Source organism: Arachis hypogaea, chromosome 4 (assembly GCF_003086295.3).
Source record: "Arachis hypogaea cultivar Tifrunner chromosome 4, arahy.Tifrunner.gnm2.J5K5, whole genome shotgun sequence".
Classification (NCBI taxonomy): domain Eukaryota; kingdom Viridiplantae; phylum Streptophyta; class Magnoliopsida; order Fabales; family Fabaceae; genus Arachis; species Arachis hypogaea.
In genome coordinates, this window is record NC_092039.1 from 57,206,256 (window position 1) to 57,219,016 (window position 12,761).

General features: G+C 38.5%; 1 non-coding gene across 1 annotated transcript; it reads right to left on the minus strand.

Annotated features, from left to right (window-relative positions):
• Positions 1–12,367: 12,367 nt before the first annotated feature.
• Positions 12,368–12,475, minus strand: LOC112798932 (small nucleolar RNA R71). Its single transcript, XR_003200527.1, has one exon. It is a non-coding gene; the product is annotated as a small nucleolar RNA R71 (small nucleolar RNA).
• Positions 12,476–12,761: the final 286 nt, after the last annotated feature.

The following is a 12,761-nucleotide window of genomic DNA, read 5'->3' on the forward strand; positions in this document are numbered from 1 at the left end:
TTGGGATAAGCTGGTCACGGCCTTCTTGGGTAAATTCTTTCCTCCTCAAAAGCTGAGCAAGCTTAGAGTGGATGTTCAGACCTTCAAGCAAAAAAATGGTGAATCCCTCTATGAAGCTTGGGAAAGATACAAGCAGATGACCAAAAAAGTGTCCTTCTGACATGTTTTCAGAGTGGACCATGATAGATATATTTTATTATGGTATGTCTGAGTTCTCTAAGATGTCACTGGATCATTCTACAGGTGGATCCATTCACCTAAAGAAAACGCTTGCAGAAGCTCAGGAACTAATTGAAATGGTTGCAAATAACCAATTTATGCACACTTCTGAGAGGAATTCCGTGAATAATGGGACGCCTCAGAGAAAGGGAGTTCTTAAAATTGATGCTCTGAATGCCATATTGGCTCAGAACAAAATGTTGACTCAGCAAGTCAACATGATTTCTCAAAGTCTGAATGGATGGCAAAATGCATCAAACAGTACTAAAGAGGCATCTTCTGAAGAAGAAGCTTATGACCCTGAAAACCCTGCAATGGCAGAGGTAAATTACATGGGGAAGCCTTTGGCAACACCTATAACCCCTCATGGAGAACTCATCCAAATTTCTCATGGAAGGATCAACAAAACCCTCAACAAGGCTTTAATAATGGTGGAAGAAACAGGTTTAGCAATAGCAAGCCTTTTCCATCATCTTCTCAGCAACAGACAGAGAATTCTGAGCAGAGCACCTCTAACTTAGCAAACATAGTCTCTGATCTGTCTAAGGCCACTTTAAGATTCACGAGTGAAACAAGGTCCTCTATCAGAAATTTGGAGGCACAAGTAAGCAGCTGAGTAAGAAAGTCACTGAAATTCCTCCTAGTACTCTCCCAAGAAATACTGAAGAGAATCCAAAAAGAGAGTGCAAGGCCATTGACATAATCAACATGGCCGAACCTAGAGAGGAAGGAGAGGACGTGAATCCCAATGAGGAAGACCTCAGGGGACGTCTCTCAAGCAAGAAGGAGTTCTCTATTGAGGACCTAAAGGAATCTGAAGGTCATATAGAGACCATAGAGATCCCATTAAATCTCCTTTTGCCATTCATGAGCTCTGAAGACTATTCTTCCTCTGAAGAGGATGAAGATGTAACTGGAGAGCAAGTTGCTCAATATCTAGGAGCTATCATGAAGTTAAATGCCAAGTTGTTTGGTAATGAGACTTGGGAAGGCGAACCTCCCTTGCTCATTAGTGAACTAGATACATGGGTTCAGCAAACTTTACCTCAAAAGAGATAAGATCCTGGTAAATTCTCAATACCCTGCACCATAGGCACCATGACCTTTGAGAAGGCTCTGTGTGACCTAAGGTCAGGGATAAATCTTATGCCACTCTCTGTAATGGAGAAGCTGGGGATCATTGAGGTACAGCCTACTACATTCTCATTAGAGATGGTAGACGGATCACAAAGACAAGCTTATGGATTAGTAGAGGACGTGTTAGTGAAGGTTAAAGGCCTCTACATCCCTGGTTATTTCATAATCTTAGACACTAGGAAGGAAGAGGATGAATGCATCATCCTTGGAAGACCCTTCCTAGGCACAGCAGGAGCTGTGATTGATGTTGACAGAGGAAAGCTAGTGATGAGCGGATATTTTATACGCTTTTTGGGGGTAATTTCATGTATATTTTAGTATGTTTTAGTTAGTCTTTAATAGATTTTTATTAGTTTTTAGGCAAAAATAGTATTTCTGGACTTTACTATGAGTTTGTGTGTTTTTCTGTAATTTCAGGTATTTTCTGGCTGAAATTAAGGGAGTTGAGCAAAAATCTGATTTAGGCTGAAAAAAAGGACTGCTGATGCTGTTGGATTCTGACCTCCCTGCACTCGAAATTAATTTTTTGGAGCTGCAGAAGTCCAATTGGCGCACTCTCAATTGAGTTGGAAAATAGACATCTAGGGATTTTCAGCAATATATAATAGTCTATACTTTGCGCGAAGATAGATGACGTAAACAGGCGTTCAACGCCAGTTCCATGTTGCAGTCTGGCGTTCAGTGCCAGAAACAGGTTGCAAGTTGGAGTTCAACGCCAGAAATAGGTTACAACCTGGCGTTCAACTCCAGAAACAGCCCAGGCACGTGAGAAGCTTAAGTCTTAGCCCCAGCACACACCAAGTGGGCGCCAAAAGTGGATTTCTGCACTATCAATCTTAGTCTACTTATTTTTTGTAAACCTAGGTTACTAGTTTAGTATTTAAACAACTTTTAGGGACTTATTTTGTATCTCATGACAATTTTAGATCTGAATTATATACTCTTTGATGGCATGAGTCTCTAAACTCCATTGTTGGGGGTGAGGAGCTCTGCAGCGTCTCGATGAATTGATGCAATTATCTCTGTTTTCCATTCAAACACACTTGTTCCTATCGAAGATGTTCATTCGCGCTTCACCATGAAGAAGGTGATGATCCGTGACACTCAACCTTCCTCAATCCATGAACGTGTGCTTGACAGCCACCTCCGTTCTACATTAGATTGAAAAAGTATCTCTTAGATTCCTTAATCAGAATCTTCGTGGTATAAGCTAGAATTGATGGCGGCATTCATGAGAATCCGGAAAGTCTAAACCTTATTTGTGATATTCTGAGTAGGATTCCGGGATTGAATGACTGTGATGAGCTTCAAACTCATGATTGTTGGGCGTGATGACAAACGCAAAAGAATCAATGGATTCTATTCTGACATGATCGAGAACCAACAAATGATTAGTCATGCTGTGACAGAGCATTTGGACCATTTTCATTGAGAGGATGGGAAGTAGCCATTGACAATGGTGACACCCTACATATAGCTTGCCATGGAAGGAGCCTTGCGTGTGTGAAGAGGAGTACAAGAGAAAAGCTGAAATAAAGAGTACAAAGCATCTCCAAAACTCCAACATATTCTCCATTATTGCACAATAAGTACTTATTTTATGCCCTTTGACTTTTTACAATTAAAACGAAAGTACCCTATTGGCATCCTGACTAAGATCAACAAGATAACTATAGCTTGCTTTAAGCCAACAATCTCCGTGGGATTCGACCCTTACTCACGTAAGGTATTACTTGGACGACCCAGTGCACTTGCTGGTTAGTTGTGCAGATTGCAAAAGTGTGATTGCAATTTCGTACACCAAGTTTTTGGCACCGTTGCCGGGGATTGTTTGAGTTTGAACAACTAATGGTTTATTTTGTTGCTTAGATTAGGAATAGAGTATTGATGCTATAGAGTCATTAAATTTGAGTCCTTTAATTTCTCTTCAAAATTTTTTTTAAAAATATTACTTTTCCTTATTAATTTCTATTTTTTCATGAGTTAGTGTCTTGTTCTAAGTTTGGTGTCAATTTCATATTTTATATTTCCTTTTAAATTTTCGAATTTGTGATCTTTGATCTTCAAGTTGTTCTTGTTTATTTTTCTTGTTTGATTTTTAGTTTTTCTTGTTCTGTGTCTTTTCTTGTTTTTCTTGTTCTTTTCCAAAGCATTAGTCTTCCAAATATATATATATATATATATATATATATATATATATATATATATATACATATACCCATTTTTCAAGCTAATTTCACTTGTTTTACTAGTCTTTATACACTTTCTTGCAACCTAAGTAAGTAATTTGGAATGAAAATGCATGACTTCTTTAAATCAAACAACCACCATTTAATTGATGCTAAATCATAAGGTTTGAGCTAAAATTAATTGATTTTTAATAAATTATAAACCTTATGAGTTTGGAGATACTTTGATTGGTTGCTTTGATTTCTTGTAGGAGAAGAAAAGAAGAAAAGAAGAAAAACGTGGCTTAAGAAGTGTGGCCAAGGGAAGAAAATGGTGTGGTGAAAGAAGGAGAAGTGTGGCGCAACAATGAAGGAGGGAGCAACACTGCTCTCCACAGGAGCACACTGCCCTCCAAGAGAGCAGCATAATAAACCAAGCCTCCAAAACATCACTGCCCTGCCCTCCATAAGAGCAAAGCACAATTCTATGCCATGGACCAAAGGAAGCAAAAATTCTGCCCTGCCCTCCTCAAGAGCAATATCGGGCTTCATCCAAGAAAAATTCAAAGAAATTGCTCTCCTAGTGTCACCCATGGGTTTCGAACCCAAGGACAAGAGGGGGAGGAAGTAGCGCTCAAATACAAGGAAAACAAGCCAAAATTGGCTTGTTTTCAACCTCCAAGGATCGAACACAGCACCATGAAGAAGTAAAGGACTAGCGCCACTTTGGTGCCAAGAAAACCAAGGAAAAAGGGGCAGCATGTGCCTCCACCAAGTTTCGAACCAAGGACCACTTGGTTGCCATGCTGCGCTGCCCACAAGGAGAGCAGAGCAGCGTTCCTTAGCATGGCACGAGCAGCACACAAGCACGCATGTGCAGGAGCAATTGACACGGCTAGGACGCACCATGACGCGCACAGGCAGCACACTTGACATCACTGCCCTGCTCTCCGTAAGGGCAGGGCAGCATCCTGATGCTCCCACACTCAGCACGCGCGCACAAGGCCTCACACAAGATTTCACTGCTCTGCTATCCACAAGAGCAGAGCAGCCTCCAGGAGCCAATTTCCTCATAGGCTGAAAATTGGATTAAAAATCCAATTTAATTCATTTCTTCACCAAATCAAAAGCCCATCCAAATTCCAAAATTCAAGAATAGAAAGTGTATAAATAGGAGCTAGTTTGATGTAATTAGGACCTTCTTTTTGACTTTTGAACTTTTACATTTTGAAGACTTCATTTTGAATTTTTGAGAGTTTGGAAGTGAGATCTTAGAGAATTGGAAAGGAGAATTGATCTCTCTTCTTCCTTGTTCTTGCTTGAGCACTTTTTACTTTTCTTGCTTTGAATCTTGGGTAGAGAATTGAAGAAATTCTGTTTCAATCTCACCTTGAGATCTCTTGTTTACTTTTTCTGCATAATTGAAATTCACATATTGTTTCATCTTCTCTTTAATTCTGCAATTCACTTTTCTTCTTTATGCTGCAATTGTTCTTGTTGGATCAAGAAAGGGTTTGAGATCTAGACTTGTTATCTAGTCTCTTCTACTCCTGAGATCTTGAACCCAATTTTTAATTGCTGCAACTTAAGCACTTGTTTTGCTGCAAATTAAGCACCAGTATTTCTCTGTTTACTCTTCAAGGCATTTTTTACTTTTCTGTTAAGATCTAGTTCCATTGAATCAATCCTCTACTCTTCTACTTGTTGCAATTTATTTTTCCTTGATTAATTTCTGCAATCCCACATCCCTGACCCATTTAAGATTCAAGCAATTTAGATTTCTTGCATTTTAAGTTTCTACAATTTACATTACTTGCACCTTAAGATTCAGCTCTTTTACTTTATTGCTCTTTAATTTACTGCAATTTTCCCTTCCCCCTTTACATTTCAAGCAATTTAGCTTCTGTCAATCATAAATCACTCAACCAATACTTGATTCGCTTGACTAAATCAACCACTAAACTAAAATTGCTCAAACCTTCAATCCATGTGGGATCGACCTCACTTATGTGAGTTATTATTACTTGATGCGACCCGGTACACTTGCCGGTGAGTTTTGTGTTGCATCGTTTTCCACACATCAATATATATATATATACCTCTTCAAAACAAGTGTTACCTTTACTGCCCAATTGGCTAGAGCGTTGGTCTATGTTCTTGATAATTGGGTATCTTCTTTTTAAAATCTTTTTCAAAATTAATTTTTCTTTGATTGAATCTTGTGCCAAACTTTAAGTTTGGTGTTTTATTGTTAATCTTTTTATAATTTTCGAAAATTTTATTGAAGTTTTCTAAAAATTTTAAGTTTGGTGTTCATTCTTTTGTTCTTGTAGTTCATGTGAATCTTCAAAGTGTTCTTGAGTCTTCTTGGTGTTCCTTGGTGTTTTCCCTCCAAAATTTTCGAAAACAAGGAGGATTAGATCTAAAAATTTTAAGTCTTGTGTCTTTTGTGTGCTTTTCTCTTTCATCATTAAATTCAAAATTCAAAAAAAAAAATCTTCTCTAACTATTTTTAAGCCACAATTTCGAATTTTTTTATATAAAAATTCAGATTTCAATTTCAAAAATATCCTGACCACTTTCTCTATCCTCACTTTTTGATTCTTCATAAAATATTTTTAAATTTTTTTATTTTTACTTTTATTTTTATTTATTTTTATTTTTATTGTCGTCTTTATTTTATTTTATTTTATTATTATCATTTCGAACTTTTTATATAAAATAAAATAAATAGAATAAATTCACATCATATCTCTTTCTCCATCATGGACTTAAGTGGAAATGAACAGTCCAGAAGGACTCTGGGGTCATATGCTAACCCCACTACTGCTTTATATGGGAGTAGTATATGTATACCCTCCATTGGAGTTAGTAGTTTTGAGTTTAATCCTCAGCTCATTATCATGGTGCAGCAAAGTTGCTAGTATTCTGGCTTTCCACAAGAAGAACCTACAGAGTTTCTGGCACAGTTTTTACAAATTACTGACACAGTACATGATAAGGAGGTAGATCAGAATGTCTACAGGCTATTACTGTTCCCATTTGCTGTAAAAGACCATGCTAAGAGGTGGTTAAATAACCAACCTAAGGACATCATAAAGACTTGGAAACAGCTATCAGAAAAATTCTTGAATGACTATTTTCCTCTGAAATGGATGACACAGCTAAGGCTAAGCATCCAAGGCTTCAAACAAGGAGATAATGAATCTCTCTATGATGCCTAGGAGAGATACAGAGAGATACTAAGAAAATGCCCCTCTGAAATGTTTTCAGAGTGGGTGTAGTTAGACATCTTCTACTATGGGCTTACAGAAAGAGCTCAGATTTCTCTAGACCACTAAGCTGGTGGATCTATACACATGAGAAAGACAATAGAAGAAGCTCAAGAGCTCATTGATACAGTTACCAGAAATCAGCATCCGTACCTAAGCAGTGAACATTCTATGAAAGAAGAGGCTAAAACAGTAACTGCTGAATTGAGTCCTACAGAACAAGTTACTGAATTCAATCAGCAACTGGATTTTCTAACAAAGCAGCTGGCCGAATTAAACGAGATACTACAAGAAACAAGAATGGCTAATATGAATATGGAAGTCCAGTTGTAGCAAACAGAATAGCAATTATCAAAACAAATAACAGAAGATTGTCAAGCAGTTCAATTAAGAAGTGGGAAAACATTAAATACCTCACATCAAGATAGCAGAAAGTCAAGAAATGAGCAAACTACCCAAATCCATCTGAGAACAGTAAGATCCTAGAGATGAATAATTATGGCGCTCAAACGCTAGAAAATGGGTGGAAAAACTGGCGTTGAACACCCAAACCATGCTCAGTCCTGGCGTTCAACGCCAGAAACAAGCAAGGAATTGGCATTGAACGCCAAAAGGAAGCACAGTTTTGGCGTTCAGATGCCAGAAACAGATAAGGAGTTGGCATCTAACGCCACCCCAGCTTCCACCCCTGGCATTCAAGCGCCAGTGGGAGATCAGACACATACAAGTGCTGATAACAACCCCTCTAAAAAGGCTTCTCAACCCACATCTGTAGGTAATAAACCTGCAGCTACTAAGGTTGAGGAATACAAAGCCAAAATGCATTATCCTTAGAAACTCTGCCAAGCGGAACAGGATAAGCAATTTGCCCGCTTTGCAGACTATCTCAGGACTCTTGAAATAAAGATTCCGTTTGCAGAGGCAATTGAGCAAATACCCTCTTATGCTAAGTTCATGAAAGAGATCTTAAGTCATAAGAAGGATTTGAGGGAAACTAAGAAAGTTTACCTTACTGAAGAATGCAGTGCAGTCATTCCGAATAGCTTACATGAGAAGCTTAAAGATCCGGGAAGCTTTATAATACCATGCACATTAGAAGGTACTCGTACCAAGCAAGCTCTATATGATCTTGGGGAAAGTATCAACCTAATACCTGCATCTACTATCAAAAAGCTTGGGTTGACTGATGAGGTCAAACCAACCCGGATATGTCTCCAACTTGCTAATGGCTCCATTAAATACTCATCAGGCGTGATTGAAGATATGATTGTCAAGGTTGGGCCATTTGCCTTTCCTACTGACTTTGTGGTGCTGGAAATGGAGGAGCACAAGAGTGCAACTCTCATTCTAGGAAGACCTTTCCTAGAAACTGGCCGAACCCTCATTGACATCTGATAAACGAAATTTAGCATGTCGATTTAGAATTCAATAATGAATATGATCGTGAGTATAGTCTAATCGACACTTAAACTTCGCACTAAACAATCCTACAATCTATAACCGAGAGTACTAGTCTCCCGAGTCGCCCTCCCTTGGAATTGCTAGAGTGTGCATCTTATTGATTAGGAAGCCTTGTTATGATTCTTTGAAGGTTTTAGCAAAATAGAAAACAAACAATCAATCATTAAAAGACTTGGCTTAGGGTTGGTGATGAGCGGATAATTTGTACGCTTTTTGGCATTGTTTTTAGTATGTTTTTAGTAAGATCTAGTTAGTTTTTAGTATATTTTCATTAGTTTTTAGTTAAAATTCACTTTTCTAGACTTTACTATGAGTTTGTGTGTTTTTCTGTGATTTCAGGTATTTTCTGGCTGAAATTGAGGGACCTGAGCGAAAATCTGATTCAGAGACTAAAAAGGACTGCAGATGCTGTTGGATTCTGACCTCCCTGCACTCAAAGTGGATTTTCTGGAGCTACAGAAGCCCAATTGGCGCGCTCTCAACGGCGTTACAAAGTAGACATCCTGGGCTTTCCAGCAATATATGATAGTTCATACTTTGCCCAAGATTTGATGGCCCAAACCGGCGTTCAAAGTCACCTTCAAGATTTCCAGCGTTAAACGCCGGAACTGGCACCCAAATGGGAGTTAAACGCCCAAACTGGCACTAAAGCTGGCGTTTAACTCCAAGAAGAGTCTCTACACGAAAATGCTTCATTGATCAGCCCAAGCACACACCAAGTGGGCCCGGAAGTGGATTTTTATGTCATTTACTCATTTCTGTAAACCTTAGGCTACTAGTTTTCTATAAGTAGGACCTTTTACTATTGTATTTTAATCTTTTGATCACTTTAGATCTCTAGATCATCTTTGGACGTCTAGTTCTTAGATCATTGGGAGGCTGGCCTCACGGCCATGCCTAGACCTTGTTCTTATGTATTTTCAACGGTGGAGCTTCTACACACCATAGATTAAGGTGTGGAGCTCTGCTGTACCTCGAGTATTAATGCAATTACTATTGTTCTTCTATTCAATTCCGCTTGTTCTTGTTCTAAGATATCACTTGTTCTTCAACTTGATGAATGTGATGATCCGTGACACTCATCATCATTCTCACCCATGAACAAGGTGACTGACAACCACTTTTGTTCTACAAGCAACCAAGGCTCTAGTGAATATCTCTTGGATTCTTTAACCGGAATCTTCGTGGTATAGGCAAGAACTGATGGCGGCATTCAAGAGAATCCGGAAGGTCTAACCTTGTCTGTGGTATTCTGAGTAGGATTCAATGATTGAATGGCTGTGACGTGCTTCAAACTCCTAGCAGGCGGGGCGTTAGTGACAGACGCAAAAGAATCGATGGATTCTATTCCGGCCTGACCGAGAACCGACAGCTGAATTCCGCGTGCTGTGACAGAGCATATGCAATCGTTTTCACTGAGAGGATGGGAGGTAGCCATTGACAACGGTGAAACCCTACACAAGCTTGCCATGGAAAGGAATAAGAAGGATTGGATGAAGACAGTAGGAAAGCAGAGAGACGGAAGGGAAGGCATCTTCATGCGCTTATCTGAAGTTCCTACCAATGAATTACATAAGTATCTTTATCTTTACCTTTTTGTTATTTTCGTTCATCACCATTACCATTTGAGTTTGCCTGACTAAGATTTACAAGATGACCATAGCTTGCTTCAATACTAACAATCTCCGTGGGATCGACCCTTACTCGCGTAAGGTTTATTACTTGGACGACCCAGTGCACTTGCTGGTTAGTTGTGCGAAGTTGTGTAATGCCATGGTATTGAGCTACCAAGTTTTTGGGGTTCATGACCGGGGATTATGAGAGTTGTGAAAAGTATTGTTCACAATTTCGCGCACCAAGTTTTTGGCGCCGTTGCCGGGGATTGTTCAAGTTTTGAGCAAGCTTTTGGTAACATCAGTGCCAAGATCCGGCAACAACACCAAGTTTTTGGCGTTATTGCCAGGGATTGTTCTAGTTTGGACAACTGACGGTTCATCTTGTTGCTTAGATTAGGTATTTTTTTTTTCTCGAAATTCTTGAAGATGAATTCTAGAGTTTCATGATGATTTGTTGAAGTCTGGCTGGCTGAGAAGCCATGTCTAATCTCATTGGACCGAGGTTTCAACTTATCATCACAAGAGCTTGTTGATTTTTATCAATCTTGCTTTTGGAGCAGTGATCTACTAAGGCTTGGCTGGCCTTTGGCCATGTCTAGTGTTTTGGACCGAAGCTTTCTTTGAAAGCTTGGCTGGCTGTGAAGCCATGTCTAATTCCTGGACCGGAGTCTTAGACTAGCATTGCACTGATTCCTGGAATTCTCATTAAGAATTTTGATATCTTTTTCCACTTAATTTTCGAAAAAACACAAAAAAAATCAGAAAAATCATAAAATTCAAAAATTTCTTGTTTGAGTCTAGTGTCTCATCTTAAGTTTGGTGTCAATTACATGCATTCATTCATGTGTCTTAAGGATCTTCAAGTAATTCTTGATGATTTTCGTGCTCTGATCTTTGAATTCTCTTGACTTGAGTGTTTATGTGTCTCATGCATTCTCATTAGTGTCAGTAGTATACAAACTGCTAAGTTTGGTGTTTTGCATGCATTGTTATTTGATTCTTGTTGCATTTTGATTTTTCCTTATTATTAAAAATCCAAAAATATTTTTAATTTGTGTCTTCTCAAGTCAATAATACAGAGAATTGAAGATTCAGAACATACAGCAGAGGAATTACACAGAAAAAGCTGGGCGTTCAAAACACCCAGTGAAGAAGGACAGACTGGCGTTTAAACGCCAGCCAGGGTACCTGGTTGGGCGTTTAACGCCCAAAAGGGTAGCATTTTGGGCGTTAAACGCCAGAATGTGCACCATTCTGGGCGTTTAACGCCAGGATGGCTAGAAGGGAAGATTTTGTTTTCAAATCAAATTTTTTTCAGGTTTTCAAAATCTTTTCAAAATCAAATCTTTTTAAAATCAATTTTTCAATCAAATCTTTTTCAAAATCAATTTCTTTCCATTTTCAAAGATACTTGCTATCAATTAATGATTTGATTCAACATTTCAAGTATGTTGCCTTTTCTGTTAAGAAAGGTCTAATGTTTGAATCATATCTTTTCTTGTTAGCCAAGTTTTTAATTTTCAAAATCAAATCTTTTTAAAATGATTTTCAAATCATATCTTCTCAATCACATTTTTTTAAAAACCAATCATATCTTCCTAACCACATCTTTTTCAAAATAGTTTTCAATCAAATCTTTTTGATTTCTAATTTCAAAATCTTTTTCAAAAATCACTTGATTCCTTTTCCATTTTCATTTTCGAAAATTAAGTAATGTTTTTCAAAAATGTTTTCAAAATTTTTCACTTAATTTTCGAAAATCACTTCCCTCCTTCTCACATCCTTCTATTTCTAGACTAACACTATTCCTTAATGCAAAATTCGAACTCCATCTTCTCTGAGAAGTTCGAATTTTCTACTACTGTCTTCTACTCTTCTTTTCCTCTGACACTTCAAGGAATCTCTATACTGGGACATAGAGGATTCCACATTTTCTTGTTCCCTTCTCTTTCTTATGAGCAGGAGCAAAGACAAAAGCATTCTTGTTGAGGCAGACCCTGAACCTGAAAGGACCTTAAAGAGAAAGCTAAGAGAAGCAAAAGCACAACTCTCTTTAGAGGACCTGACCGAATTCTTCAAAGAAGAAGAACACATGGCAGCCGAAAACAACAATGCCAACAATGCAAGGAAGGTGCTGGGTGACTTTACTGCACCTACTCCCGATTTCTATGGGAGAAGCATCTCTATCCCTGCCATTGGAGCAAACAACTTTGAGCTTAAGCCTCAATTAGTTTCTCTAATGCAACAGAATTGCAAGTTCCATGGACTTCCATTGGAAGATCCTCATCAGTTTTTAGCTGAATTCTTGCAAATCTGTGACACTGTCAAGACTAATGGGGTTGACCCTGAGGTCTACAGACTAATGCTATTCCCTTTTGCTGTAAGAGACAGAGCTAGAACATGGTTGGACTCTCAACCTAAAGAAAGCCTGGACTCTTGGGAAAAGCTAGTCAATGCCTTCTTGGCAAAGTTCTTTCCACCTCAAAAATTGAGTAAGCTTAGAGTGGAAGTCCAAACCTTCAGACAGAAGGAAGGAGAATCCCTCTATGAAGCTTGGGAAAGATACAAACAATTAATCAGAAAATGTCCCTCTGACATGCTTTCTGAATGGAGCATCATAAGTATTCTCTATGATGGTCTCTCTGAACTGTCCAAGATGTCTTTGGATAGCTCTGCTGGAGGCTCTCTTCATTTGAAGAAGACGCCTGCAGAAGCTCAAGAACTGATTGAAATGGTTGCAAATAACCAATTCATGTACACTTCTGAAAGAAATCTTGTGAACAATGGGACTAGTCAGAAGAAAGGAGTTCTTGAGATTGACACTCTGAATGCCATACTGGCTCAGAACAAAATATTGACTCAACAAGTCAATATGATTTCTCAAAGTC